Below are 25,052 nucleotides of genomic sequence, written 5' to 3'. Positions count from 1 at the left end.
GAATACATATACCTGAATAAGTAATTAGTAAAATAAGCCTATACTGGGCTTTTTATATATCCTATAGTAATAAATAACGAGGTTAATATATAATGTACAGTATATGTAATAAATATAAGCGTTATATGCAATCATAAAATACTCTGTATTTAAATATGCACAGCATAAAACAGGAGTCCACCGGCATAATACGGAAAGTGTCCATATTTTTAGCAGAAATTTACTTGAAGATGTTCCTCTGTTTAAAAAGATGTCCAGAGTTTTTTATTTTCAAGCTCGTCCCACAAGTCATCAAGCATATCCTGTAGAGGAAGGAAAATACACTATTAATCACATTGAAGGGGTTTTCTGGGAGTATATTGATGACCTATGCTAAGGTCTATTCATCAATCTGCTCTTCGCTATAGCTGCTTTCAACTGAAAGTAGCACAACACCCTGAAATGCTACTGTAAGGTCAGGTTCACATCTGTAAGGCCGGGTTCCATCCAAAAGCCATGCAGCTGAGCGAAACCCAAACGGACCCCTATGTAGTCAATGGGGTCCAGTTGGCACTGTTTGGTTCTGTCCTGAGATGGAGTCAGTCGGCCACAGGGATTCCCCTTTCCTGCTCCCTAAATGCAAATGTGAAGCCACCCCAAGCTCACTCCCATTGCCTTGCAACACCATTCCGGGCCACTGCAAAGTGCATGGAGCTGGGATATTTTAGGCTGACAGCAACTTCAGCAAACAACTGATTGGGCATCAGACTCCCGCTGATCTGATATCGATGACCTATCCTGAAGATGTGTTCAAGAAGAAATATATTGAGAACAGCACACTTGTCCCACAATTTAGAGAATGCAACAGTCTGTCTACAGGGAATCAGCTCATCCATTTATCAATGGAGATTGGCCATCAACATATCATCACTGCAAGTTTACTGTGGTGGGAAATACATTCAGCGACGTTTCAGCTAAACACGAACCTTTCTCAAGCCGAAATGTTGCCGGGCGTATTTCCTGCCACAGTAAACCTGCAGTGATGATATGCTGAGGTCTATTCTCCTTTTTCTATGGTGCTATTCTGAAGATAGGTCATCAATGTTATACTCCCAGAAAACCTGTTTAATCTTGGAACTATGAAACAGTTCTTATTAATGCTCTGCTTATTGCATACTATCCACCTCCTAATCACACACTAACATTGCTCATGTGCACTGAAACTACAGCAAGCAATATGTAATGTGATAGTCTGAATGTCAAAAAGCTATGAGCTACTAATACATATTGGAACATCTGAGAAGTTGGTGGATGGAGTCCACCACAGTCAGTGCAGATGGAGTTGGTAGCAGATAGCTTTGTCCACATTGTAGCAGCCCAGGTTGGTATTGGAGGTATTCAATTTAATAGTAGCTGCGCCGCAATACCAACCAAGGCCACTGAATGTGGACAGAGCTATCTGCTTTCAGCGCTTTACACACTTACATCAATAGTTAAATCCTAGAAAGACCCTGGCAAATAATTATGTGCAGAAAATAGTGTGAAAATGTTAGTAATTACTGCAGTAATAATTAGAGTTCCCAAAGAGTGGTTGTCAACGTTAGCAGTGTTGTATTATATAAGTAGATTATGTGATCGCAATTACTTTTCAGAATGATAGAAAGTTCTGACTCTATTAAAAAGTTACTCATCGAACCCTTAAAAGAGTTTTTCTGGGACTAAAAAAAAGGCCTGTAAAAGGGTCTCTAAGGGTCACTATTTTTGCCAACAAAGTAGACCCTTTTATTCTAGTCCTAGACAAATTTGTTTAAACTTTCTAATTACAGCAAATGTTGCAACTTTTCATGCAAGTTCATATTTTGACATCTATGTTTCTTTATAACTTGCCTAATTTTGGATGATGAGAGCTACAGAATGCAAGCAGCAAAGTAGTACTGATAACCAAGTCTAACTAGGTTGATTACAGCTGAGAGTATATACATGCTACCAACATAAAATACATATAAATATAGTGGGAAAGTCAAAAAGGATTTGACATACCTGACAAAAACCCAGGTCTGGAGAAATTGGTGCCTGTGATGAGAAAACTTTCATGTCTGGTACTGGAGATATATGTACCGGTGAAGAGATCATGGCACATGGTGAGAAAGTCTCTTCAGGTAGGCCTTGATATGTGGATTGAGGAGAGAGCACATCTGTTGAGGGAAGGTTAGTGTCCATGCCAGTAAGGTTTGCTGTGTCTGGAAACAATCTTGAAGACGTTGAGTATTGAGGAAAGGTCTCTGACAATTGTGTTCTTGCAGCTGAACAGATTCCATGCATATTGCCTTGACAGCAGCTAAGGTCAATTGGACACATCAATCTTCTGAGGCTTTCTTCCCTTCTCTTCATCAGGGTTTCATCATCCAGGCCAAGAACATCAGACAGATGTGCAATATAGCGGATTGTCAAGCGTAGTGTCTCAATTTTTGTCAAGTTTTTACCAACTGGGGCCACTGCTGGTGGAAGGTAACTTCTGAGTTTCTGGAGAGCAGTGGAGAGATTCCTCATTCTCATCTTCTCCCTCTCGCTAGCATTCTGTCATTGATGAGACATGGCTCTGTTTCTTCTGTGGCTCTACATTTCTGGTACCTCCATCTGTCTGGTTTGCAGACCTTCATCATTGTGTGGAAATATTTTAAAGTTATTATCTTCAGCAAGGTTGCAAGATTGATACGGAGGGGAAAAGCAGAATGAGTCAACAGAAGATGTTGGAGACAGGCTGCTATAGCCTTCAGAATCTGGGTACCCAAATTGCTGAAGAGTGCAGCCCTCTGCAAGTAGTACTTTCTCCCTGGAGTGCAAGTCTGCCAGAGAGATCCATATGTGCTTCTCTTCAGATTCTCTGTTGAAATACTCCCATGGCTGCACAGCCCAGGTTTTATCCTGAAAGCAGAGGTGTGAATTGTCACCTTCACTGGCACCACCAACACATCAAAGTTTACTAGGGCTGAGCAGGGGGTCCTTGGGAAGAAGGTTCCCAGAGAACCAAGTGTGAATTTCACCTCAAGAAGATGAACAAAAAATGGACTACATAGGTTAACTACTAGAGATGAGCGAGCGTACTCGTCCGAGCTTGATGCTCGTTCGAGTATTAGGGTGTTCGAGATGCTCGTTACTCGAGACGAGCACCACGCGATGTTCGAGTTACTTTCACTTTCATCTCTGAGACATTAGCGCGCTTTTCTGGCCAATAGAAAGACATGGAAGGCATTACAACTTCCTCCTGTGACGTTCCAGCCCTATACCACCCCCCTGCAGTGAGTGGCTGGGGAGATCAGGTGTCACCCGAGTATTAAAATCTGCCCCGCCCGCGGCTCGCCATCCATGCATTCTGACAGAGATCAGGGAAAGTGCTGCTGATGCTGCTGCTGCTATAGGGAGAGCGTGTTATTTTAGGCTTGAAGAATCCCAACAGTCCTTCTTAGGGCCACATCTGACCGTGTGCAGTACTGTTGACGCTGCTTTTAGCAGTGTTGCACAATTTCTTTTTTTGTATATCGGGCGTGCAGACCATTGGGTCCTCAGTCTGCAGTCATTTTACTCAGTATAGGGGCAGTACTGGTGAGACAGGGACAGTGGGAAAGGTGAAAGAGATATACTGTCTATATATGCCGTGGGCTTTTTCAAAAAAATTGGGGAAAAATACTATATTTGGGCTGCCTGTGACCGTCTTCAGTGTACTGCGTGTCTGCTGGGGGTAGTATTCCTAATTAATACGCAGCTAAGCGTTACAGCAGGCTTGCGCAAAATTGTTTCCTGGCTCTGCTGTCTCCGTTACATCACCGCCGTGATAGCGCCAGAGGGAAACAGTAAACATAATATACGCTGCATACAGTATCTGTCTGCTGTTTCAGCTCACCATTTAAAAAAAGGGAAGCCAAATACTTAAGGCGTACCACTGCCCTTTGGCGACTTGACTGCTTCTGCTCTGTGAATTCCACTAGCTCAGTCCTACGCACCTACGTCTCACTACAGGCGTGCGCAAAATTGTTTCCTGGCTCTGCTGTCTCCGTTACATCACCGCCGTGATAGCACCAGAGGGAAACAGAAAACATAATATACGCTGCATACAGTATCTGTCTGCTGTTTCAGCTCACCATTTAAAAAAAGGGAAGCCAAATACTTAAGGCGTACCACTGCCCTTTGGCGACTTGACTGCTTCTGCGCTGTGAATTCCACTAGCTGAGTGATACGCACCTACGTCTCACTACAGGCGTGCGCAAAATTGTTTCCTGGATCTGCTGTGCGTTCCGTAAGCGAAGTCAGCCTCCAACCACAGGCCAATAAGCGGCACATTTAATTACAGCATTCTGTTTCTGCACTACTGGTAATACAGCATGCTGAGGGGTAGGGGTAGGCCTAGAGGACGTGGACGTGGGCGAGGACGCGGAGGCCCAAGTCAGGGTGTGGGCACAGGCCGAGCTCCTGATCCAGGTGTATCGCAGCCGACTGCTGCGGGATTAGGAGAGAGGCAAGTTTCAGGGTTCCCCAGATTCATCTCACAATTAATGGGTCCATGCGGTAGACCTTTATTAGAAAATGAGCAGTGTGAGCAGGTCCTGTCGTGGATGGCAGAAAGTGCATCCAGCAATCTATCGACCACCCAGACTTCTACGCCGTCCACTGCTGCAACTCTGAATCCTCTGGCTGCTGCTCCTCCTTCCTCCCAACCTCCTCACTCCATTACAATGACACATTCTGAGGAGCAGGCAGACTCCCAGGAACTGTTCTCGGCCCCCTGCCCAGAATGGGCAGCAATGGTTCCTCTCCCACCGGAGGAGTTTGTCGTGACCGATGCCCAACCTTTGGAAAGTTCCTGGGGTCCGGGGATGAGGCTGGAGACTTCCGACAACTGTCTCAAGAGCTTTCAGTGGGTGAGGAGGACGATGAGACACAGTTGTCTATCAGTGAGGTAGTAGTAAGGGCAGTAAGTCCGAGGGAGGAGCGCACAGAGGATTCGGAGGAAGAGCAGCTGGACAATGAGGTGACTGACCCCACCTGGTTTGCTAAGCCTACTGAGGACAAGTCTTCAGAGGGGGAGGCAAGGGCAGCAGCAGGGCAGGTTGGAAGAGGCAGTGCGGTGGTCAGGGGTAGAGGCAGGGCCAGACCAAATAATCCACCAACTGTTACCCAAAGCGCCCCCTTGCACCATGCCACCCTGCAGAGGCCGAGGTGCTCAAAGGTCTGGCAGTTTTTTGCTGACAGTGCAGACGACCGACGAACAGGGGTGTGCAAGGTTTGTCGCCCCAAGATCAGCCGGGGAGCCACCACCACCAGCCTCACCACCACCAGCATGCGCAGGCATATGATGGCCAAGCACCCCACAAGGTGGGACGAAGGCCATTCACCGCCTCCGCTTTGCACCACTGCCTCTCCCCCTGTGCCCCAACCTGCCACTGAGATCCAACCCCCCTCTCAGGACACAGGAACGACCGTCTCCCGGCCTGCACCCACACCCTCACCTCCGCTGTCCTCGGCCCCATCCAGCAATGTCTCTCAGCGCGGCGTCCAGACGTCGCTAGCGCAACTGTTTGAGCGCAAGCGTAAGTACGCAGCCACGCACCCGCACGCTCAAGCGTTAAACGTGCACATAGCCAAATTGATCAGCCTGGAGATGCTGCCGTATAGGCTTGTGGAAACGGAGGCTTTCAAAAACATGATGGTGGCGGCGGCCCCGCGCTACTCGGTTCCCAGTCGCCACTACTTTTCCCGGTGTGCCGTCTGAGCCCTGCACGACCAAGTCTCCCGCAACATTGTACGCGCCCTCACCAACGCGGTTACTGCCAAGGTCCACTTAACAACGGACACGTGGACAAGCACAGGCGGGCAGGGCCACTATATCTCCCTGACGGCACATTGGGTGAATTTAGTGGAGGCTGGGACTGAGTCAGAGCCTGGGACCGCTCACGTCCTACCCACCCCCAGAATTGCGGGCCCCAGCTCGGTGCTGGTGTATGCTTCCTCCACTAAACCACCTTCCTCCTCCTCCTCCTACGCAACCTCTGTCTTGCAATCAAGATGTGTCAGCAGCAGCACGTCGCCACCAGTCGGTGTCGCGCGGGGTGGCAGCACAGCGGTGGGCAAGCGCCAGCAAGCCGTGCTGCAACCACTCAGCTTAGGAGAGAAGAGGCACACGGCCCACGAAGACCGACCGCTGGCTTTCGCCGCTCAGCCTCCAACCGGGCATGTTCGTGTGTGACAACGGCCGTAACCTGGTGGCGGCTCTGCAGCTCGGCAGCCTCACGCACGTGCCATGCCTGGCCCACGTCTTTAATTTGGTGGTTCAGCGCTTTCTGAAAAGCTACCCACGCTTGTCAGACCTGCTCGGAAAGGTGCGCCGGGTCAGCGCACCTTTCCGCAAGTCCAAGACGGACGCTGCCACCCTGCGGACCCTGCAACATCGGTTTAATCTGCCAGTGCACCGACTACTGTGCGACGTGCCCACACGGTGGAACTCTACGCTCCACATGTTGGCCAGGCTCTATGAGCAGCGTAGAGCTATAGTGGAATACCAACTCTAACATGGGCGGCATAGTGGGAGTCAGCCTCCTCAATTCTTTACAGAAGAGTGGGCCTGGTTGGCAGACATCTGCCAGGTCCTTGGAAACTTTGAGGAGTCTACCCAGATGGTGAGCGGCGATGCTGCAATCATTAGCGTCACCATTCCTCTGCTATGCCTCTTGAGAAGTTCCCTGCAAAGCATAAAGGCAGACGCTTTGCACTTGGAAACGGAGGCGGCGGAAGACAGTATGTCGCTGGATAGTCAGAGCACCCTCATGTCTATATCTCAGCGCGTTGAGGAGGAGGAGGAGGGGGAGGAGCATGAGGAGGAGGGGGAAGAGACAGCTTGGCCCACTGCTGAGGGTACCCATGCTGCTTGCCTGTCATCCTTTCAGCGTGTATGGCCTGAGGAGGAGGAGGAGGAGGATCCTGAAAGTGATCTTCCTGGTGAGGACAGCCCTGTGTTGCGTGCAGGTACCCTGGCACATATGGCGGACTTAATGTTAGGATGCCTTTCTCGTGACCCTCGCGTTACACGCATTCTGGCCACTACGGATTACTGGGTGTACACACTGCTCGACCCACGGTATAAGGAGAACCTTTCCACTCTCATACCCGAAGAGGAAAGGGGTTCGACAGTGATGCTATACCACAGGACCCTGGCGGACAAACTGATGGTAAAATTCCCATCCGACAGCGCTAGTGGCAGAAGGCGCAGTTCCGAGGGCCAGGTAGCAGGGGAGACGCGGAGATCAAGCAGCATGTACAGCGCAGGCAGGGGAACACTCTCCAAGGCCTTTGCCAGCTTTATGGCTCCCCAGCAAGACTGTGTCACCGCTCCCCAGTCAAGGCTGAGTCGGCGGGAGCACTGTAAAAGGATGGTGAGGGAGTACGTAGCCGATCGCACGACCGTCCTCCGTGACGCCTCTGCCCCCTACAACTACTGGGTGTCAAAGCTGGACACGTGGCCTTAACTCGCGCTGTATGCCCTGGAGGTGCTTGCTTGTCCTGCGGCTAACGTCTTGTCAGAGAGGGTGTTTAGTGCGGCTGGGGGAATCATCACGGATAAGCATACCCGCCTGTCAACCAGAAAGTGCCGACAGGCTTACACTCATAAAGATGAACAAAGCCTGGATTTCCCCAGACTTCTCTTCTCCACCAGCGGACAGCAGCCGTACCTAAGCAATACGTAGGCTGCACCCGCGGATGGAAGCATCGTTCTCTATCACCATCAAAAACGGGGACCTTTTAGCTTCATCAATCTGTGTATTATATTCATCCTCCTGCTCCTCCTCCTGAAACCTCACGTAATCACGCCGAACATGCAATTTTTCTTAGGCCCATAAGGCTCAGTCATATGACTTTAGTAAACAATGTTTATATGTTTCAATTCTCATTAAAGCGTTGAAACTTGCACCTGAACCAATTTTTATTTTAACTGGGCTGCCTACAGGCCTAGTTACAAATTAAGCCACATTAACCAAAGCGATTAATGGGTTTCACCTGCCCTCTTGGTTGGGCATGGGCAATTTTTCTGAGGTACATTAGTACTGTTGGTACAACAATTTTTTTGGGCCCTCGCCTACAGTGTAATCCTAGTAATTTTTTTTATGGGCTTCGCCTGCACTCATGGTACAGCAAGGTGTGTGGGGTTGGCCTACACTTTTGCTACATAAACATAAATGTAACTGGGGCCTTGTCTATACTGCAACTACTGAAATGTGAAAGAGACTGTTATCTCCCTAAACTGCTGCAACGGGAATTATACTGTGGCCTGTCTTGACTGCTACTACTACTGAAATGGAACTAATACTGTGCTCCCCCGATACTGCTGCCTCGGAATTGTTACTGGGGCCTGTCTGGACTGCTACTACTACTGAAATGAAACTAATACTGTGCTCCCGCTATAATGCTGCTAGTGATATGTTACTGGGGCCTGTCCATAATGCTACCGCTGAAATGTTACTAATTCTGGGCTCTACCTATACCGCTGCTAATGCTATGTCACTGGGGTGTGGAAACGGAGGCTTCCCAAAGACATGATGGTGGCGAGGCCATATTCCACCAACGCGGTTACTGTTAAGGTGCATATAACCACGGACACGTGGAGAGGACACGTAGTGCCTCAAAAACTTCTCCCTCCTCCTCCAACAATGAAAACATTCTTGGCAAATACCTTTGCATTCGTCCGTCTGGTGGCAGTCCAAGAATTTCACCTTTACCGACACAACAAGAGAGCCCCCCCACCATCCCCCCCACCACGGTCCACTTAATCCTGGCCACATTCCGAAAACCAACTAAATAAAACCACGCCACTAGGTCTGCAGTTGCCACCACATTCCCACCAACGCGGTTACTGTTAAGGTACATATTACCAGTCTGACTGGGGCATGCACTGTGGGCCGAAGCACACCTATATTGTATGTGACGTTAGCTCTGCTGAGCAGGGCACTGCAATGGGATACATTTATGTACCGCCGATGGGTTCCAGGGAACCACCCATGCTATGGGTCCACAGGGACTTCACATTAGGGATTTGTACCTGCTTGTGTCTATGTATTAAAAACCCCGGTCAGACTGGGGCATGCAGTGTGGGCCGAAGACCACCTGCATTTAATCGGACGTTACCTCAGCTGTGATGGGCAATGCAATGGGATATATTTATGTACCGCAGGTGGCTTCCTGGGACTCACCCATGCTGTCGGTCCACAAGGAGTTCTAACTGCATGTGTCCACTTCTAAAGAACCTCAGTCTGACTGGGGAATGCAGTGTGGGCCGAAGCCCACCTGCATTAAACCTGACGTTACCTCAGCTGTGAAGGGCAATGCAATGGGATATATTTATGTATCGCCGGTGGGTTCCAGGGAGCCACCCATGCTGTGGGTCCACAGGGACTTCACATTAGGGATTTGTACCTGCCAGTGTCTATGTATTAAAAACCCCGGTCAGACTGGGGCATGCAGTGTGGGCCGAAGACCACCTGCATTTAATTGGACGTTACCTCAGCTGTGATGGGCAATGCAATGGGATATATTTATGTACCGCCGGTGGCTTCCTGGGACCCACCCATGCTGTCGGTCCACAGGGAGTTGTAACTGCATGTGTCCACTTCTAAAGAACCCCAGTCTGACTGGGGCATGCAGTGTGGGCCGAAGCCCACCTGCATTAAACCTGACGTTACCTCAGCTGTGCTGGGCACTGCAATGGGATTTATTTATGTACCGCCGGTGGGTTCCAGGTAGCCACCCATACTGTGGGTCCACAGGGACTTCACAATAGGGAGTTGTACCTGCCTGTGTCTACTTATAAAAAACCCCAGTGTGACTGGGGCATGCAATGTGGGCCGAAGCCCACCTTCATTTAATCTGACATTAGCTCTGCTGTCCAGGGCACTGCAATGGGATACATTTATGTACAGCCGGTGGGTTCCAGAAAGCCACCCATGCTGTGGGTGCACACGGAATTCCCATTGCGGAGTTGTACCTGCCTGTGACTATTTATAAAAAACCCCGGTCTGACTGGGGCATGCAGACCCCTTGACAGAATGAATAGTGTGTGGCACATGGGTTCGCCATTGCTATGCCCACGTGTGCAGCTCCTGATGGAGGTGGCACAGGATTGGATTTCTCATTGCTTCTGTACAGCATTGTGGGCTATCGCCCCGCCCCTTTTAAAGAGGGTCGCTGCCTGGCCATGCCAACCCTCTGCAGTGTGTGCCTGCGGTTCCTCCTCATGGCAGACGCACTTATAAATAGACATGAGGGTGGTGTGGCTATGAGGCCAGCGTGTGGCATGAGTGCAGCTGAAGGCTGCGCAGGGACACTTTGGTGTGCGCTGTGGACACTTGGTCATGCGGGAGGTTGGGCAGCATGTTACCCAGGAGAAGTGGCAGCGGAGTGTCATGCAGGCAGTGATTGTGCTTTGTTGGAGGTAGTGTGGTGCTTAGCTAAGGTATGCCTTGCTAATGAGGGTTTTTCAGAAGTAAAAATTGTTGGGAGGGGGGGCACTCTTGCCGCTATTGTGGCTTAATAGTGGGACCTGGGAACTTGAGATGCAGCCCAACATGTAGCCCCTCGCCTGCCCTATCCGCTTCTGTGTCGTTCCCATCACTTTCTTGAATTGCCCAGATTTTCACAAATAAAAACCTTAGCGAGCATCGGCGATATACAAAAATGCTCAGGTCGCCCATTGACTTCAATGGGGTTCGTTACTCGAAACGAACTCTCAAGCATCGTGGGAAGTTCGACTCGAGTAACAAGCACCCGAGCATTTTGGTGCTCGCTCATCTCTATTAACTACTTATTTGACCTGTACAGTAATGGCATTTAAGTGACATCATTAAAGCTGATTACAAAAGTAATGAGTTCGTTTTTAACATTGTTCAAAAAACATTAACTGATAATAAGTATATTGTTCTTCTAATCCAGTTTTGAAAAATTATAATTCAAATATTAAAAATACTGCAGGTCTGAATGGGCATAGATAGATAGATAGATAGATAGATAGATAGATAGATAGATAGATAGATAGTAGAGATGAGCGAACGTACTCGTCCGAGCTTGATGCTCGTTCGAGTATTAGCGTGTTCAAGATGCTCGTTACTCGTGACGAGTACCACGCGATGTTCGGGTTACTTTCACTTTTATCTCTGAGACGTTAGCGCGCTTTTCTGGCCAATAGAAAGACAGGGAAGGCATTACAACTTCCCCCTGCGACGTTCAAGCCCTATACCACCCCCCTGCAGTGAGTGGCTGGCGAGATCAGGTGTCACCCGAGTATATAAATCGGCCCCTCCCGCGGCTCGCCACAGATGCATTCTGACATAGTTCCGGGAAAGTGCTGTCTTGCTGAAGTTGTTATAGGGAGAGTGTTAGGAGTTATTTTAGGCTTCAAGAACCCCAACGGTCCTTCTTAGGGCCACATCTAACCGTGTGCAGTAGTGTGGAGGCTGCTTTTTGCAGTGTTGCACATTTTTTTTTTTTTGTATATCGGCTGTGCAGAGCATTGCGTCCTGCAGTAATTTTACATTGTCCAGGGCCAGTAGTGGTGAGGCAGGGACAGAAGACATATTTAGTGTATATGGGCAGTGGGCCTTTCCAAAAACATTTGGGGAAAAAAATCTATTTGGGCTGCCTGTGACCGTCCTCAGTGTACTGGGTCTCTGCTGGGGGTAGTTGTCCTAATTCATACGCAGCCAGCTAAGTGTTACAGCAGGCTTGTGCAAAATTCTTTTCTGCCTCTGTGTTGCCTCTTACATCACCGCTGTATTCCTGTCCACAAGTGTACTGGGTCTCTGCTGGGGGTAGTTGTCCTAATTCATATGCAGCCAGCTAAGTGTTACAGCAGGCTTGCGCAAAATTCTTTCCTGCCTCTGCTGTGCGTTCCGTAAGCGAAGTCAGCCTCCAACCAAGGACCAGTAAGCGGCACATTTAATTACAGCATTCTGTTTCTGCACTACTGGTAATACAGCATGCTGAGGGGTAGGGGTAGGCCTAGAGGACGTGGACGCGGGCGAGGACGCAGAGGCCCAAGTCAGGGTGTGGGCACAGGCCGAGCCAGTGCGGTGGCCAGGGGTAGAGGCAGGGCCAGACCGAATAATCCACCAACTGTTTCCCAAAGCGCCCCCTCGCGCCATGCCACCCTGCAGAGGCCGAGGTGCTCTAAGGTGTGGCAGTTTTTCACAGAGACGCCTGACGACCGACGAACAGTGGTGTGCAACCTTTGTCACGCCAACATCAGCTGGGGAGCCACCACCACCAGCATGCGCAGGCATATGATGGCCAAGCACCCCACAAGGTGGGACGAAGGCCGTTCACCGCCTCCGGTTTGCACCACTGCCTCTCCCCCTGTGCCCCAACCTACCACTGAGATCCAACCCCCCTCTGAGGACACAGCCACGAGTGCCTACCGGCCTGCACCCACACCCTCACCTTCGCTGTCTTCGGCCCCATCCAGCAATGTCTCTCAGCGCAGCGTCCAGACGTCGCTAGCGCAACTGTTTGAGCGCAAGCGCAAGTACGCCGCCACGCACCCGCACGCTCAAGCGTTAAACGTGCACATAGCCAAATTGATCAGCCTGGAGATGCTGCCGTATAGGCTTGTGGAAACGGAGGCTTTCAAAAGCATGATGGCGGCGGCGGCCCCGCGCTACTCGGTTCCCAGTCGCCACTACTTTTTCCGATGTGCCGTCCCAGCCCTGCACAACCACATCTCCCGCAACATTGTACGCGCCCTCACCAACGCGGTTACTGCCAAGGTCCACTTAACAACGGACACGTGGACAAGCACAGGCGGGCAGGGCCACTATATCTCCCTGACGGCACATTGGGTGAATTTAGTGGAGGCTGGGACTGAGTCAGAGCCTGGGACCGCTCACGTCCTACCCAACCCCAGAATTGCGGGCCCCAGTTCGGTGCTGGTATCTGCGGCAGTGTATGCTTCCTCCACTAAACCACCCTCCTCCTCCTCCTCCAACGAACCTCTGTCTCGCAATCAAGATGTGTCAGCAGCAGCAGCACGTCGCCAGCAGTCGGTGTCGCGCGGCGTGGCAGCACAGCGGTGGGCAAGCGTCAGCAGGCCGTGATGAAACTACTCAGCTTAGGAGAGAAGAGGCACACGGCCCACGAACTGCTGCAGGGTCTGACAGAGCAGACCGACCGCTGGCTTTCGCCGCTGAGCCTCCAACCGGGCATGGTCGTGTGTGACAACGGCTGTAACCTGGTGGCGGCTCTGCAGCTCGGCAGCCTCACGCACATGCCATGCCTGGCCCATGTCTTTAATTTCGTGGTTCAGCGCTTTCTGAAAAGCTACCCACACTTGTCATACCTGCTCGGAAAGGTGCGCCGGGTCAGCGCACATTTCCGCAAGTCCAAGACGGACGCTGCCACCCTGCGGACCCTGCAACATCGGTTTAATCTGCCAGTGCACCGACTGCTGTGCGACGTGCCCACACGGTGGAACTCTACGCTCCACATGTTGGCCAGACTCTATAAGCAGCGTAGAGCTATAGTGGAATACCAACTCCAACATGGGCGGCGTAGTGGGAGTCAGCCTCCTCAATTCTTTACAGAAGAGTGGGCCTGGTTGGCAGCCATCTGCCAGGTCCTTGGAAACTTTGAGGAGTCTACCCAGATGGTGAGCTGGGATGCTGCAATCATTAGCGTCACCATTCCTCTGCTATGCCTCTTGAGAAATTCCCTGCAAAGCATAAAGGCAGACGCTTTGCACTCGGAAACGGAGGCGGGGGAAGACAGTATGTCGCTGGATAGTCAGAGCACCCTCATGTCTATATCTCAGCGCGTTGAGGAGGAGGGGGAGGAGCATGAGGAGGAGGGGGAAGAGACAGCTTGGCCCACTGCTAAGGGTACCCATGCTGCTTGCCTGTCATCCTTTCAGCGTGTATGGCCGGAGGAGGAGGAGGAGGATCCTGTAAGTGATCTTCCTAGTGAGGACAGCCATGTATTGCGTACAGGTACCCTGGCACACATGGCTGACGTCATGTTAGGATGCCTTTCTCGAGACCCTCGCGTTACACGCATTCTGGCCACTACGGATTACTGGGTGTACACACTGCTCGACCCACGGTATAAGGAGAACCTTTCCACTCTCATACCCGGAGAGGAAAGGGGTTCGAGAGTGATGCTATACCACAGGACCCTGGTGGACAAACTGATGGTAAAATTCCCATCCGACAGCGCTAGTGGCAGAAGGTGCAGTTCCGAGGGCCAGGTAGCAGGGGAGGTGCAGAGATCAGGCAGCATGTACAGCGCAGGCAGGGGAACATTCTCCAAGGCCTTTGCCAGCTTTATGGCTCTGCAGCAAGACTGTGTCACCGCTCCCCAGTCAAGGCTGAGTTGGCGGGAGCACTGTAAAAGGATGGTGAGGGAGTACGTAGCCGATCGCACGACCGTCCTCGGTGACGCCTCTGCCCCCTACAACTACTGGGTGTCGAAGCTGGACACGTGGCCTGAACTCGCGCTGTATGCCCTGGAGGTGCTTGCTTGTCCTGCGGCTAGCGTCTTGTCAGAGAGAATGTTTAGTGCGGCTGGGGGAATCATCACGGATAAGCGCACACGCCTGTCAACCGAAAGTGCCGACAGGCTTACACTCATCAAGATGAACAAAGCCTGGATTTCCCCAGACTTCTCTTCTCCACCAGCGGACAGCAGCGATACCTAAGCAATACGTAGGCTGCACCCACGGATGGAAGCATTGTTCTCTACTACCATCAAAAACGGGGACCTTTTTGCTTCATCAATCTGTGTATTCTATTCATCCTGCTCCTCCTCCTGAAACCTGACGTAATCACGCCGAACAGGCAATTTTTCTTAGGCCCACAAGGCTCAGTCATATAATTTTTATAAACAATTTTTATACGTTTCAATGTTCATTAAAGCGTTGAAACTTTCACCTGAACCAATTTTTATTTTAACTAGGCTGCCTCCAGGCCTAGTTACCAATTAAGCCACATTAACCAAAGCGATTAATGGGTTTCACCTGCCCTCTTGGTTGGGCATGGGCAATTTTTCTGAGGTACATTAGTACTGTTGGTACACCAATTTTTTGGGGCCCTCGCCTACAGTGTAATCCAATTAATTTTTTGCCCACCTGCATTAAAGCTGACGTTACATCAGCTGTGATGGGCAATGCAATGGGATATATTTATGTACCGCCGGTGGCTTCCTGGCACCCACCCATGCTGTCGGTCCACACGGAGCTGTAACTCCATGTGTACACTTCTAAAGAACCCTGGTCTGACTGGGGCATGCAGTGTGGGCTGAAGCCCACCTGCATTTAATCGGACGTTACCTGAGCTGTGATGGGCACTGCAATGGGATACATTTATGTACAGCCGGTGGGTTCCAGGGAGCCACCCTTGCTGTGGGTGCACACGGAATTCCGATTGCGGAGTTGTACCTGCCTGTGACTATTTATAAAAAACCGTGGACTGACTGGGTCATGCAGACACCTTGACAGAATGAATAGTGTGTGGCACATAGGTTCCCCATTGCTATGCCCACGTGTGCAGCTCCTGATGGCGTTGGCACAGGATTATATTTCTCATTGCTTCTGTACAGCACTGTCCGCTATCGCCCCGCCCCTTTTAAAGAGGGTCACTGCCTAGCCGTGCCAACCCTCTGCAGTGTGTGCCTGCAGTTCCTCCTCATGGCAGACGCACTTATAAATAGACATGAGGGTGGTGTGGCATGAGTGCAGCTGAAGGCTGTGCAGGGACACTTTGGTGTGCACTGTGGACACTGCGTCATGCGGGGGGGGGGGGGTTGGGCAGCATGTAACCCAGGAGAAGTGGCAGCGGAGTGTCATGCAGGCAGTGATTGTGCTTTGTTGGAGGTAATGTGGTGCTTAGCTAAGGTATGCATTGCTAATGAGGGCTTTTCAGAAGTAAAAGTTGTTGGGAGGGGTTGGGCACTCTTGCCGCTATTGTGGCTTAATAGTGGGACCTGGGAACTTGAGATGCATCCCAACATGTCCTATCCGTTGCTGTGTCGTTCCCATCACTTTCTTGAATTGCCCAGATTTTCACAAATGAAAACCTTAGCGAGCATCGGCGATATACAAAAATGGTCGGGTCGCCCATTGACTTCAATGGGGTTCGTTACTCGAAACGAACCCTCGAGCATCGCGATAATTTCGTCCCGAGTAACGAGCACCCGAGCATTTTGGTGCTCGCTCATCTCTAATAGATAGATAGATGAGAGGGATAGATAGATAGATAGATAGATAGATAGATAGATAGATAGATAGATAATCTTTATTTGTATAGCGCCAACAGATTCCACAGCACTTACATAAACAGGGGAAATACAGAAAGACAAAAGTCCAAAAATTACAGAACCGCGGTTACAATAGTAATACAATAGAGATAGATAGATGGATAGATAGATGGATATGAGATAGATAGATAGATAGATATGAGATAGATAGATAGATAGATAGATAGATAGATAGATAGATAGATAGATAGATAGATAGATATTCCCCCAAGCTCAATGTCTGCTGCTCCATGCCCTAGACACTTTCTTTTTTGGAGGGACTTTATCATCAAGGCAATTTTTGATGCCAGTTTTCTGACATACTTTTAGGCCCCCTGTCCACGGGCATTGCGGTATCCCGAGGAGGATCTCCGCCCCGGGAGCCACCGCCCGGGAGCAGGAGCCGCAGATGAATCTCTGCCGATCAGCTTAATCTATTAGATAGGCTGACCGCAGAGAATCGGGGCAATTCGCAGCATGCTGCGAATTGCCAGCTGCGAGCAGAGAATCGCAATGATTCTCTGCTCGTGGACACGGGGCCGGCGCTTTCTATAGTATTACTATGGAAAGCTTCAGATGGCGTGATTCACCCGCGATTTACCACCGGCGAAATCACTGCCGTGAACTGGTACCCTTATTCCCTTCGCCAGTTTAAAATACGACAAGTTTATCAAATATTGCATGATGTTGATACATTTGAATATGTCTAGAAATGCAAAGTTACTTTGTACACTATCAGAGCTGCTGGAGTGAGAGTGCAACAGATTTTGTGACTTTTTAAAAAGTGCTGTTATCAATATCTCTAAATTCAATTTACAAACTAAGCCCTCTTTTCTAGACACTTTAGAAAAGTAAAGTGAGAGATGTAACATCTGTTTTTTGTGCAAATCAATAGTAAATTTCCACCAAAAATCTATTTAGACAAATTTACTATTGATTAGCACAAAAAACACGTTACATCTCTCACTTCCAATTTACAGCAGAATTCTGCCCCAACACCCATAATAAATGTGACCTAATGTATAGCTTGTACTTATAAGCCACCTATATGGATGAGGCAATTCACTGTTTCTGCAGTATAACTTCATCTGTCCTTTTGTGTCCATCATTTTGTAGTCATGGCTGAAGAATTGAAGTCATCAGCTGCTATACTTGTTTATCAAGGCTCGTGACATTTGTATGCGAAGTGTGCCAAAAGGTGACAAACTTTTCCACCTGCTGAGAAGATTCCTGGGTCTTTGCTCCATAAAACCGTGATCACATTGACTTTTTAAAAGCTGAACTTTAAAGTCCCTGGTTTCTAACAAAATAGTTCTGACTACTGTATCTGTATGTAGTGCAGTGAGTGTACTGCAGTATGCACTGCAGAAGGTGGAGGCGCACTCCTAGATCAGAGGCCACCAGTGGTTTCACCTGTACCGCTGTCAACTAGTCCAAGCACACTAAGGCTGGGTTCTGACAGGGCGTATTCCTGGCGGAAATCTTGCGGTTTGGCCACAGCGAAAAACTGCGAGATTTCTGCCGGGGGTTTTGGAGCGGCTTGGTCACACGCTTTTCTGTTCCAGCCAGTGCTCCCATAGAGGAGCGTGCAGCCACAACATAAAAAAAAACTGGACATGCTGCGGCCGGCAAATCCGCGCCGCAATGGATTCACCGTCCCGTGTAGACAAGATTTCAGAGAAATCTCGTCCATATGACTAGCTGATGTCGGGATTAGCGGCCGCAGGCAGATTTGCCGCAGCGAAATTCCAGACGGAATTTCCATGGAAAATCAGCCCTGTGTGAACCCTTAACCTTAGTTAAGTTGCAAAACTTAACCAACAGATTTCAGGAGGTTTATTACAGATGCCGTCACACACTGAGAATAGCACTTCTCTAAGCAACCTGAACAAGCAGAAGTTTTGATTGAAAATGTTTTATTGGTTATTAATAAAATTGCATTTCTATCCAAGACATACAGGATCACAGGGGAAAGTCTACAGCCATCGCACCGTCCGGGAGCGATACGAACTATGTGCTTGAATTTGTGGAATATATCAATAAAGCAGTTAAAGCTGAAATAATGGCCGGATGACGCAGAACCACACGTTGTATCGGATTATTGTTGAGTGACGTCTCTATTGTTTATAAGTTTTGCGCTCCCAGGAGGCGGCGCTGTGATTGGTGGATGCTGCTGTCCCCGATCTTGGAAGCGTCGGTTGTCTCTAGGCAAAGAGCAGTAGATATGAAAGACGTTACCAGGAAGGATCGGGTTTGACAAGGTAGTGAAAAAGTCAGGGAAGCTTGTAAGTGCCGGCTGTTCCGCTCAAAGTAAAGTATGCCTGTTATCATTAGAGATGTTGGAATCCCATTGTGCAGGAGAAATCCTGGGAAGCCTTGTCTCCAGCAACTGCTTAGCACCGTCTGGAGATCCAGCCTGACCCAAGGAGGATGTCTGCTTGCCAAACTAATAAAATTTCCATTGCTGCAATGTCGTGGCCGGCTCCGCTCAATCCTAAGCAACAAAGAAAAGGAGTGGGAAAACCTTGTCACTGCTTGTTTCTCTTCTGTTTCCCGATACTAGTGGATCCTTGGCATCTGACCACTGATGTAGCTTCAATCCTCTTAGGTACAGTAGAACGATAATTGGTCCTTGCTAAGGGCTGGAGGCCCTCTAAAGCTGCTCAACTTCATTATGATGATGTTCATTAGCTGGAACAGCACTGTGTAGCTCAGAGCAGGCTCTCTCTTGGACCTCCGACAAGGGGAAAGAGCAGGCCCGTTTGGTGCTAGGCCTGATGCTGATTGGGGGTAGGGCCTAGTACCGGACTGCATCCCAGAAACGGAGAAGGTAAGTGGGGCTGTTCACCTGGCAATGGAGCAGCCCCGGCACGGATACGGACCAAGGAAGTCAGAGGTGCTGACAGGCGAGGATGTCAGGGGAGGTGCTTGTCGAGTGAATGAAGATGGAGGAAAGAGGTCGGCAGATGGGGCCATTCCTAAGTAGCTACCCTGACAAGGAAAAGGCTGGGTTGCTATTGGCAAGTTTTTGGCATGGTTTTAAAATTCAGGCCCCGGGTTCATAGTGTCCCCTTTTCAACTAAGAACCGACAGCGCTTGGGTGTCTGGCAGTGGTAACAGCAAAGCTAGAAAAGGGGGTTCATTTGGGTCACAAGGTGGGACCTTTTAAGGAGCCTCCTGTGGCAGATTTGATAGTGTCACCCTTGGGAGTGGTCCCTAAAAAAAAACAATTAAATTTTGGTTGATTCATCACCTATCCTATCCAAAAGAGGCATCAGTTGATGACAGTATAGATCCAGAGATTTGCTCTGTGGTATATAACTCACTTGATGCTGAGGTCACTTGGGTGTGAAAATACAGAAAGGGATCACTGTTAGCAAAATCCAACATTGAATCGCTTTTCGGTTACTCCAGAAGATTAACTGGACAGTATTAGGTTGTTAGGATGTTACTGGGCGGGGGAATTATTTTGCGGATCGATGTTTGCCCATGGGCTGTTCGATCTCATGTGCATACTTTGAGGCCTTCAGCTCATTCTTGGAATGGGTAGTAAGGGATGTCGCAGGGCTCTGTTCATCATTCACTATCTGGATGACTTTCTGTGTATCGGTCCAGCCAAGTCGACAATTTGTGCAACGTTATTGGGGACCATTCAGTGGGAGGCAAGAAGTTTTGGGGTGCCTTTAGCACCTGAGAAGACGGAGGGACCCATGACGTGTTTAAAATTTTTAGGCATTATCATTGATACTGAGGCAATGGAATACAGATTGTCAGAGGAAAATTGGAAGATTTGAAAATGGAGGTGAACAGAACCAGGAGGGTGAATAAGATCACGCTGAGGGATCTACAGTCGTTATTGGGTAAGCTCAATTTTGCTTGCCAGATAATGCCGATGGGGCGAATATTTTCTAGGAGATTAGCGGCTGCTACGGGTGGGGTGCGTTTACCTCACCATTTTATTCCTTTATGGAAAAGGTCACAAAAAGAAACTTGAAGTGTGGTCGACCTTTTTAGATAAATATAATGAGAACTTGGTTATGCTGGAGGAAGTAATTGAAATGCTCCCAAGTGATTGGGATTTGTTTACTGATGCGGCAGGGAGCGCAGGGTTCAGAACGTACCTTCAGAGTCAGTGGTGTGTGGGTCGTTGGCCAAAAGAATGGCAGTTGTCAGGTTTGGCAAAAAACTGGTTTTGTCAGGTTTGGCAAAAAACTGGTTTGTTTAAGCTTTTTCCAATTATTCTGGCAGTGGTGGTTGAGCAATTCAGGGACAAGAAAGAAGATTCCATTGTGATAACTTGGGGGTAGTGCAGGCGATTGATAACTTGTCTGTATCCTCCCCTCTGCTGGTGGACTTATGTGGTATTGGAGGCCTTGTCCTTGAATATGTGGATTGTGGCGGTGCATGTTCCGGGGGTCGATAATTCTATTGCGGATGCTCTTTCTCAATTTCAGTGGGAGCGATTCAGGATGTAGGATTTAGTTGGTCTTTCGCCTCTTGGCTCTGTAAGGTCGAAGACCCTAAAAAGATTTTGGGAGTGGCTAGCCTTAGAATGGCTAGTAGGTCCCTGAGTCCAGAGGTAGGCGACTGGAGGCAACTGGGCGAGTTTTGGATCTCCCAAGTCACTTGGATTGCGGCGGGAGCCATTGGTTGGGAAATCGGGTCTCCTGAGTCATTGGTGTTGCAGTGGGAGGCATGACAATAGATTTCTCTAGTTGCTGAGGCAACAGAATTGCTTGCTTCAGGGGATGTTTTTTATAATCTTGAGGTTTTTTATAAAATGTCAATTTTAATAAAATGGCTGCTGTAGCCAATTTATCCACAGCTAGATGTTTTGTGTGGTTATTTCACGTTATTGATGTTAAAGTCTGTAAAACAAAGGAAATAGTTAATCAGATTGATGAAATTGTACAATCCGTACCCACCATCTCTCATTTACACAAAGGGCAACCATTTGTACTTTTGCAGCTGTAGGATGTTCCTGTCTAGAGAGGGTCTCATATACTTACTCTTTAGTCCGATGTCTTCACGGTGCAGCAGAATACTGCTCTGAAGAATCTAAAGAGGGAACAAAAACAAGTGTGAGCCTCTTATGAGAAGAAACACGTCTAATGGTGACAATGGTGATTGGTGAAAACTGGAGGATAAAGGGCCAGAGGGTTCAAAGGGTACAGGAGTCAGGATTATAGGATTTTCCCCAAGTATTAGATTTATATCTGTATGTGATAAATACAACACAACTCCGACATGACATAGTGAGTATCTAGAGCAGCCCTATACAGCTGTCCAATGGGGTTTATATAGTAGGGAAATATAACTAATGATGGATTTGAGGGTCTCCCTGGATTTGGTGCATATAGGAGGGATGTTAGGAGGCCACCTATGTCTTCCTTGCATTGCTCCCTGTCCAGATCATTGGTTGTCTCTGGATTACTATTACCTACAATCTGTACATAGGGAAATGCAAATGAGAAGTCAAGCATGAGCCCTAGGGGAAAATAACATTAATGATGAATATATCTTACCTTGCTAGTTTTCCGCCTTTTATATGGCTGCTGCTTTTGCTATTGGAGAAAAATATGAAGATAGCTGAAATAAATATCCTGTTAAAAGAGCTGTAGGGTTACTGGAAACCCCTTTTCAAAGAACCCTCTTTGTGACAATAATAAACAGATATACTTACCCCTCCGCAGCCCCCAGGATCCAGTGCTGTAGCCCACTGTGGCTCTGGTGATTCCCGCAACAGATGATGTCACAGGAAATCAGGTTCTGTTCTCATTGGCTGCAGTCATCACAGGATTTTTTGTGATATCATCTATTATAGCAAAACCCAGGTTGGCAGCAGGCTGCAGCGCTGGATCCCCAAAAGTTGCGGTGGGGCAAGTATATCTCTGTTTATTATTTTAACACATATTGAAAAGGGTTTATACTATAACCCCTTTAAATATTAAAGGGGTTGTCCTGTGAAAGCAAGTGGGTCTATACACTTCTGTATGGCCATATTAATGCACTTTGTAATGTACATTGTGCATTAATTATGAGCCATACAGAAGTTATCAGAAGTTTTTCACTTACCTGCTCCGTTGCTAGCGTCCTCGTTTCCATGGAGCCGTCTAATTTTCAGCGTCTAATCACCAGATTAGACGCGCTTGCGCAGTCCGGTCTTCTGCTTTTCTGAATGGGGCTCTCGTGCCGGAGAGCGGCTCCTTGTAGCTCCGCCCCGTCACGTGCCGATTCCAGCCAATCAGGAGGCTGGAATCGGCAATGGACCGCACAGAAGCCCTGCGGTCCACCGAGGGAGAAGATCCCGGCGGCCATCTTCAACCGGTAAGTAAGAAGTCACCGGAGCGCGGGGATTAAGGTAAGCGCTGTGCGTTTTTTTTTTTTAAGTCCCTGCATCGGGTTTGTCTCGCGCCGAACGGGGGGGCTGTTGAAAAAAAAAAAACGTTTCGGCGCGGGACAACCCCTTTAATAGTGATATAAGAACAAGGACAAGAAACAAGAGGAGAACAAGAAGAGGGCTTCATGGTGACTATTTTATTGGGTAAAATTAAAAAAAGGTTTGGTACTGTATTAGCCAGTAGAGCAAGGTGTGATTGTTCTCAGTGAGCCTGATCATTAGCCTTATGAAGGGTCAATAATAACCACCCGAAAGGTTGCTGTAACATCATGTATTTCTGTTAGCCTTAAAAAGGTATCATATCTACAAGATTACTTGGTTTCTCTCACTGAGAACAATCACACGTGAAGACTTTTGGAACCTCTGTGAAAGCTGGCTCGTTTAGGGAAACAGTTTAGGTCATGTGACAATTGTAGAAACTCAAGATTTTTTACATGACAGAAGGTCACCATGGAGGCCAGGCCTGCAAATCAGGGGATTAAAAAGTGTAATTTTAGTATTTTTTCATAGGCCTTTAAATTACTCACGTGTTTTCATCTGTCTTTCTCTCCTTCCTAAACAGTTTGGGCGGCCACCATCTCCTCCTCCTTGTTCTAGTTAATAGATCCAGAAATATAGAATGAGATGCAGGGAATCAGCCGTGACGGCTCACAGTGTTGGTATCAGTCTTATACACAGTTACTATCCTGTATAAATTCTGCTTATTCCATAAACTTACATTAGGGACTCTTCACTCGCCCAGGCCTGCTTCACCTGATGTTCCTCAAGCCTATAATGGAAAATACAGTTCCAATTACAATTATTGAACATTTGGGCAAACTACAAAGAAAAATGTATTACACTTTATATAAAGGCACCAGCCATGTAAATTCTGCTTGTTCCTATAAACTTACTTGTTTTCTTGGCTTGGCAATGCCACATTCATGTTGGGTGTTAAAACTCTACAATAAATAATACATCTCTAGTTAGAATAATTAACATTTTGACCAATTGGAAATCTATATAGATCATGTCTACCAGACAAATACAGCGGTTCACACAATAATATATGCTCCATGACTGGCGCCTACCAGTCTATGTATATCTAGATGCGTAATGTTTAAATATAGAATGAGGTGCAGGGAACAAGTCGTGACTATTTACAGTATTGGTATCAGTTTAATACACATATATTGTCTCGTAAATATTCTGCTTATTCCATAAACTTACATGATGGAGTCTTCATTCGCGCAGGCCTGCTTCACCTGATGTTCCTCAGTCCTATATTGGAAAATACAGCTCCAATTACAATCATTGATCATTTGGGCAATCTACATACAAAATGTATTACACTTTATACAAAGACACCAGCCATATAAATTCTGCTTGCTCCTATAAACTTACTTGTTGTCTTGGCTTGGCAATGGCAGATTCATGTTGGGTGTTAAAACTCTACAATAAATAATACATCTCTAGTTAGAATAATTAACATTTTGACCAATTAGAAACCTACAAAGAGCCTGTCTACCAGACAAATACAGCGGTTCACACATCAATATATGCTCCATGACTGGAGCCTACCAGTCTATGTATATCTAGATGCGTAATGTTTAAATATAGAATGAGGTGCAGGGAACAAGTCGTGACTATTAACAGTATTGGTATCAGTTTAATACACATATATTGTCCTCTATAAATTCTGCTTACTCCATAAACTTACATGATGGGGTCTTCATTCGCGCAGGCCTGCTTCACCTGATGTTGCTCAGTCCTATATTAGAAAATAGAGCTCCAATTACAATCAATGATCATTTTGACAATCTATATTTTAAAAAAATTAATGGTTTACAGCATATACAGTAGCAGAATTTATATAAAGCACTAGCCATATAAATATTCCTATTAACGTACTTGGTGTCTTGACTTGGCCATGCCAGCTTGATGTTACGCCATAAATTTCTATAATTAAAAAACAGCTCCAGTTAGAATAATTGAGACTTTAACCAATTGAAAACCTATGTAGTGCATGTCTACCAGATAAATACAAGGGTTCACACATTAATATATGCTCCATGATTGGCGCCTACCAGTATATGTATATCTAGATGCATAATGTTTACATCTAATGAACTCATTCTATCTGGATGGTTTTGAATACTTACCCATGTATTGCTTTTTCCTTAGCCTCCAACTCCTCCTCCCACTCCACCACTTCAACTTCTTCATCTTCTTCGTCATCCTCCTCCCTATCAGATACAGAATATAGAATATTTCCTATGTATATGTAGAGGTATAACACATAGTGAAGATAAGGACTGGACACCAAAGGTTTTGCTCCTCTGGCCTCCAGCAGGGTCAGTTCAGTCATGATAATTCT

The 25,052-nt window shown here is 47.9% G+C and overlaps 1 pseudogene; it reads right to left on the bottom strand.

Annotated features, from left to right (window-relative positions):
* Positions 1 to 242: 242 nt before the first annotated feature.
* On the bottom strand, positions 243 to 25,043 carry LOC136610133 (uncharacterized; annotated as a pseudogene).
* Positions 25,044 to 25,052: the final 9 nt, after the last annotated feature.

This window comes from Eleutherodactylus coqui, chromosome 2, assembly GCF_035609145.1.
Source record: "Eleutherodactylus coqui strain aEleCoq1 chromosome 2, aEleCoq1.hap1, whole genome shotgun sequence".
In the NCBI taxonomy this organism is placed as follows: Eukaryota; Metazoa; Chordata; class Amphibia; order Anura; family Eleutherodactylidae; genus Eleutherodactylus; species Eleutherodactylus coqui.
Note: the sequence above shows the minus strand (reverse complement) of the source record. Positions and strands in the feature narration are given on the sequence as shown.